This window comes from Lontra canadensis, unplaced genomic scaffold, assembly GCF_010015895.1.
Source record: "Lontra canadensis isolate GAN:19392208 unplaced genomic scaffold, GSC_riverotter_1.0 scaffold32, whole genome shotgun sequence".
NCBI classification, from domain to species: domain Eukaryota; kingdom Metazoa; phylum Chordata; class Mammalia; order Carnivora; family Mustelidae; genus Lontra; species Lontra canadensis.
The window spans coordinates 5,212,519-5,219,503 of NW_022631026.1; positions in this window are offsets into that span (position 1 = coordinate 5,212,519).

The window sequence follows — 6,985 nt, forward strand, 5'->3', positions numbered from 1 at the left end:
AAAGTTAGTAACAGTACCTATCTTAAATATGTATTAATAATATATCTGAGTCTTTTTTATTATCTTGGGGCCATTAAAACAGAGCCTCAGTTACTATTATATCATATATAGTCAAAGTCAATTATTTAAATTTTATTATTTTATATTACATAGATATAAATTATACCACAATTCATAGTGAATTACTTATTATTATTTAAATTTCCCATTATTTGGATCCTTGAAGAAATGGAGCACATGCTCCCCACTTCTTTATTTGCGAAGGAAAACATGCCAGTCACCCAGACAGGTGAGAAAGAAGTAGATGGTCTCCAGGTGGCTCTGTCCCTGGCCATTTTCTCTCTGCTTTCTCATCATCAGCGGTCCTGTGCTTTCTCGTGAAGTTAGCTCCCTCAGCTACGGATCGAATGTCTGTGATTGTGCCCTTGGCCCTGGGAATGCAGAGCTCCTCCTGGCTGTGTCCCAGACGCTCCACCCGAAGAGGGTCGGCTAGACCCTGCCCTTCCTTCTTAAAGTCTCCGCTCCTCCTCCCTATGAAATGCCACAGCCTCTTCTCTAGGTCACCAAGACCTGAAACACTGGAGCTGTCACTGACTTACTACTCTTCTACCCCACACACTGCTTCCCATCTGTCACAGGCCTGTCCCCACCTTTTCGCCCCAGGCCATGGCTCTGGCTCACACTCTGGTCATTCTTCTGAGGGCTACCCTAATTGCTTCCCACCTAGCCTGCTCTTTCCCTGCCTCCCGACATCCTCTTCGCTTCATAGGCTTCTAGAAGGGGCTTTCCACTGTTCTTACAAAGGAAAACTCTTAGAACAAACAGCTTTAGGTTCCTATATCTAGTCCCCTACATCTCCTATCCCCATGTCCAGGCACAACCTCAGGCCCTATGTGATGCCTTGTATGTGTGGTTTTGCCTGCACAGAGACTTGGTTATTGCTGTTTCCTATACCCACAATGCCCTTCCCTGCCCTTTGCCAAGGTAATTACTACTCACACTTCAACTTCTGCCTAACCATTCATGACTTGGGGAACATTTTTTTTGTGCTTTCTGCTAGATGGAAGATTACAGTTATATTCTCCCTTTGTAAGGAAGGTCTTCTCAGCCACCGTGGGCACAGTTTTACTAGTATCCTGTTGTTATTTGATTCTTATCTGCCTCCCTGGCCATGTCATAAACTTCACAAGGCAGGTTCGATTATGTCGACCACTGCAGTCATGACTCCTAGAACATATTCTAACACATAATAAATGCTGGTAAATATTAGTAGAAGGAAGGCTCAAAGACAGGAGAGGAAGAGGAGGGAGGAGTATTGCTTTCTACTGTGCATAACAGATTCCCAGAGACAAGGTGACCTTGAACTGCACAGACTCATCCACTATGATTTCCTTGCGAGTCTGGTGCGCTTTAACTGGTCCCCTGCTCAGAGTGTCACAGGACTGAAGCCATGGGGTCAACCAGCTTTAATCTCCTCAAGTGGAGGCTGATGAAGGAAAGCTTGCTTTCCTGCTAGCTGTCAGCCTGGGGACAAAGGGTGAGTGACAGCCCTGCCAGGCGACCCCACCTATGGGCTCTCACAGTCTTCCCACCTCTCTGACTTCAGAGAGGACCATGTTAAGGCCTTTAAAGAGATGACCTCATCAATTCGGCCTACATAGATAAGCTCCATTTTGAACTCCAAGTCTACTGGTCAAGAATCTATCATGGGAGTGATTAGTAATCACCTACACAGCAGTGGGGAGGAAGCCATTGTATGGACGTGCAGAGGTCCTGGGGTCATCTTGAAACTCCACTGACAACTAGGTGGAAAAGCACGATCACTCCCCCAGACAGGATGCTGGCCACAGTATCAGACTCTGGACCCACAGAGCTCTTCCCTGTGTCTGCTGAAATGCTGAGCAAGTCTTGGTTTCCAAGTAGATAAGACTGAAACAACAGCAAAAGCCACTTTAAGAGCTGCCACGAGAAATGAAATGACTTACCGCACATCAGTCTCTAGGGCACAGGAAGTGCTCACTGAGAGAGAACTATCAGTCCTGGGATTCTCATGTATGTTATGCTGCGCTTCTGGGAACAATGGCCACAGTATTTGAAACCCGGATCTTTCCCAGAATACCTAGAACATATGGTCTCCAAAATTAGAGATTCACCATCCAATAAGCAATATATTTCTGGAAAAAAAAAAAAAATTCCCTTGGAAACAAGAAGCTAAGGGGATCATTTTTTTTTTTTTTTTCGTTTTAACATACAAATCAAATTCAGGCCTGGCAGCTACCTATTTTATTAAGGAAAGTTCCTACTTTCCTTAATAAAAGAGTTCCAAGCCTTACTTGAGAGAGAATTATATAATTTTGTAAGTTCTGAGTAACACACACTGCAGGTGTAATGACAAAAAAAAGGGACTTTGGTCTGCCTGTCTGCTTCTATTTTGTTTGTACACTAAGTTTAAGTCCTCCAAAATAAAAGTTAATCACATTTCCCATTTAAAATGCCAATATCCCAACACAGTTACTTCTGATATTTCAAACTCCCTTTCTTGTTGATGAGGACTTTCTTTTCAATCTAATTTATTTGGATTCTGTTTTCTCCATTACAATGCGGGAACTTCCCGCAGAGCTGCTGAGATCACTTCCTGCTGACTCAGCACACCACCCAGCCGAGTCAGGACACAGGCCACAGGAAAGGCTGTAATTAAGACTGATTGTTGGAGATAATACAAAGCCTTGGGAAATGTCACCAGAGGCCTGGAGAATGTGAGAAGAAAATTACCTTGCAGCACCATTCACATATACCCTGTGATCCCACTGAAACCCCTACCCCCACCTGGGCTTCTCTCTCCTCCTCCCTCAGCCTTCCTTGCTGGTGACTGAACTAGGGTTGTATCTGAATTCTGGACGTGAGTTCTCAGGATCCCTGCTTGCTCCATGGTGCTAGCCTGGGCTTAGAAGGAGGAAATGATGTGGCGGCAGGAGCCTTAGCTCTGACTTCTAGCGTCATCACTACTGACTGGGATTCATCCCCTTTCTTCATTAGTGGCAGTCCAATTTGTATTGTACAAGCCTCCTATCACTGCTGTTCATGTAACCAGGTATTAGATGGGGCTTTTCCTGCATTTGAAATCTGGTCAAAATCAGCCTAAACTCTGGATCTGGAATGAGCTCAAAGCCCTGATTTCTGCGAGGACTGACAGCTCAGTTCTTCTGCACACGGTTCCCTGTGCTCAGACATTCTACTTAGCCTTCCACATTCAATCCAATCACCCTGGCCATTTAGTTTATCAATTTATGGAAGATCTGGGGACCATCTGGAGGTATCACATACTGCATACTCTGCCATTTGGTTAACTGTACCCTGTTCCTCCTAGCCTTTCTGCCAAAGAATCTTCCACAGAGGGTCTCCCATTCCTCAGCCAGGGCTCCTAACTGAGACAGCAGGCAGCTCAAGTGAGATACACTCTTTCTTAGGATGGTCAGATCTAATAAATTATCAAGGCCGCTGGAAGCACTTTGATAATTATAAAGCCATTAATAAATGTCAGGTATAATTAGCATTATTTTAAGCATCATGGTGCATGAAAACTTTTACAAGGACAACTCAATGGAATCAGCAGAAAATCTTGATGGTTCTGCCTCGAGGCAGAAATAAAACCTAATTTACCATAAATGTGTATCTTCTGGGGCACCTGGATGGCTCAGTCAAGCATCTGACTCTTGATTTCAGCTCAGGTCATGATCTCAGAGTCCTGAGATCGAGCCCCACATCAGGGTCCCTACTAGTGGGAATCTGCTTGAGATTTTTCATCCCCCTCTATCTCACTGCCCTCTCCTACTACCCCCACACATGTGCATTTTCTCTCTCCCCCACCCCAAATAAATAAATAAATATTAAAAAAAAATGTGCATCTTTTGCCTAAAGACACTGGACTTTGCAGGTATGTTCTTTAATTAAGCCAGCCCTATAGCCCTGAAAATAGTGACTTGAAAAACCAAAAGTCTAACTGTAAGAGGGTCTAGGCCATGAGCACAATTGGATTAATGGCAACACAACTGCATTGAAAACAAAGCCAACATCAAACTAAAAAGCTTCTGCACAGCTAAAGAAATGATCAGCATGATGAAAAGACAACATACAGAAGGGGAGAAAATATTTGCAAGCCATCTACATAACAAGGGCTTACTATACAAAATATATATATTCAGCTCTACAGCAAGAATAAAAATAAGGAATTAAAAAAATGGATCAAAAGATGGGCAAAGGATTGGAATAGACAGTTTTCCAAAGATATACAAATGGCCGTGAAAGGTATAAAGGTAATGAAAGGGTGTTTAACATCAGTAATCAGCAGGAAAATGCAAATTGAAACCACAATGACATACCATCTCACACCTGTTAAAATGGCTGTCATCAAAAAGACAAAAGACAAGTGTTGGGCAGGATGTGAGGAAGAGAACCCTTGTGCACTGTTGGTGGGAATGCAAATTGGCCCAGGCCCTGGGGAAAACAGTATAGATGTTCCTCAAAATAATAAAACTAGAACTACCCCTATGATCCAGTAATTACACTTCTGAGTATACATCCGAAGGAAATGAAATCATTAAAAGAGATCTCTGCATACACATCTTCACTGCAACATTATTTATAATAGCCAAGACATGGAGGCAACCTAAATGTCCATCCACAGATGAAGAAAATTAATGTACATGTATATTTAATATTTATATAACATATATACATATGCATATTTAATAGTGTGTGTATATATATATATATATATATATATATATATATATATATATATATCTGATATCATCTAGGGAAATCCTGCTTTTGGGCAACATAGATGGACCCTGAGGGCATCATACTACATGAAATAAATTAGACAGAAAAAGACAAATGCTTTATGTTCTCACTCACATGTGGAATCTAAAAATGCCAAACTCATAGAAACAGAGAGTAGAATGGTAGTTTCTAGGGGTTGGGGTGGAAGGCATGGGGAGATGATGGTCAAAGAGTACATACTTCCAATTGTAAGATGAGTAAGTTCTGGGATTTAATGTGCAGCACGGTGACTATAATTAGCAATACTGTATTGTATACTGGAAAGCTATTATGAGAGTAGAAAAAATGATAATTTTGTGAGGGGATGGAGGTATTAACTAGCCTTCCTGTTTAATCACTTCACTATATATATGTGTTTCAAATTGTCACACTGTATTCCTTAAGCTTACAAATGTTATATGTCAGTAATATACCAATAAAGCTAGAAAGAAAAGAAAAAAAGAAAAAGAAAATCAAGTACCTGCTTGATTGCTTCTTCCCTTCTATTCTACTAATATTACAAAAAAGGGATTCAGGGAGGCCTGGGTGGCTTGGTCACTTAAGTGTCTGCCTTCAGCTCAGGTCATGATCTCAGTGTCCTGAAATCGAGCCCCACAGTGGGGCTCCCTGCTCAGCAGGAGCCTGCTTCTCCTTCTCATTCTCTTCTGTGCTCCCTCTCTCAAATAAATAAATAAAATGTTTTTTTAAAAGGATCCAATAAATACTGACTTAATCAGTGACTATTCAAAATATTTTACTATTCTTTTCCAAATATCTCATGAAATATTCCATGTATATAAAATGATATAAAGACATAAAAGAAATTATCCATGAGGGGCACCTGGGTGACTCAGTGGGTTAAAGCCTCTGCCTTTGGCTCAGGTCATGATCTCGGGGTCCTGGGATCAAGCCCTGCATCAGGCTCTCTGTTCAGTGGAGAGCCTGCTTCTCCCTCTCTCTCTCTGCCTGCCTCTCTGCCTACTTGTGATCTCTCTCTCTGTCAAATAAATAAACAGATTCTTAAAAAAAAAAAAAAAAAGAAAGAAAGATAGAAATTATCCATGACAGTGCCCCCATTAACCAGCTGCAGGAACAAAATACTGCAAATCGAGATGAAGCCCACTTTGTACCAATTCTTCCCCTATCTCCCTTTCTACCTTCCCCAGAGGTAATCACCCAGAGGTAACCACTATATTAAATTGAATTTTAATCATTTCAGTGCTTTGCATTGTTTCACTTTTCCTTCAAATACGTATATTCCTAAGTAGTATTTCCACATTGGAGAGGGTTCTAACCACTGTCCTGGGGCACACTGATGTGCACAGAATGGTTCAGAAATCACCAAGTGTCTGAGTCTGTTCACGACACCATAACAAAATATCGTAAGTGGGTGGCTTAAACAACAGAGGTTTTGTTTTGTTGTTTTATTTTTTGTTTTTTTCCTTGTAGTACTGGAGTCCAGAAGTTCAAGATCAAGGTGCCAACAGGATTGAGCTCTGGTAAGGCCTCCCTCCTTGGTTCGCAAATAGTAGCCTTCCTTATGTCCTCATACGGTCTTTCTCGTGGGTGCACGCATCCTTGGTGTCTCTTCCTGTTCTTATAAGGACTCTAGTCCTACAAATAAGGTCCCCCTATGACCCAATTTCATCATAACTACTTTCTTAAAGACCCTATCTCCAAATGCGGTCCCATTGGGATTTAGGAATTCAACACATGGATTTGGGGGAGGACACAATTCAGTCCATAATACCAGGTGATTGATCATCTCTGCCCGCTACAATCTTATTGATATATGAACAAACAACATAAACCAGATAGTAATCACTCCCCTGGAGACTGTGTGATTTCTACTTACTTAGAACACTCACCCATTCTCTACTACCCATTCTTAGCCATTTCTTAAAAAGCCCAAGGCTCAGAATTTCTTTGAGGAGCTTCTCCTATTTTTCACACTGCACATTAGGACCTTATAATTGGACAATATTTTGGGGTCTGAGCTTGGTTTCTCCCCACTAGAGCTCCATGCCCATTCCTTTTCTTGTAATCATTCACAGGAATAGAGTGACTTAAGGGAGAAAATACAGACGCTTTTCTAATTTAAAGTCTCAGTCTATTTGGTGTATATCTCTCTAGCAGAATCTCTGAAACACAAAATTTCCCAATC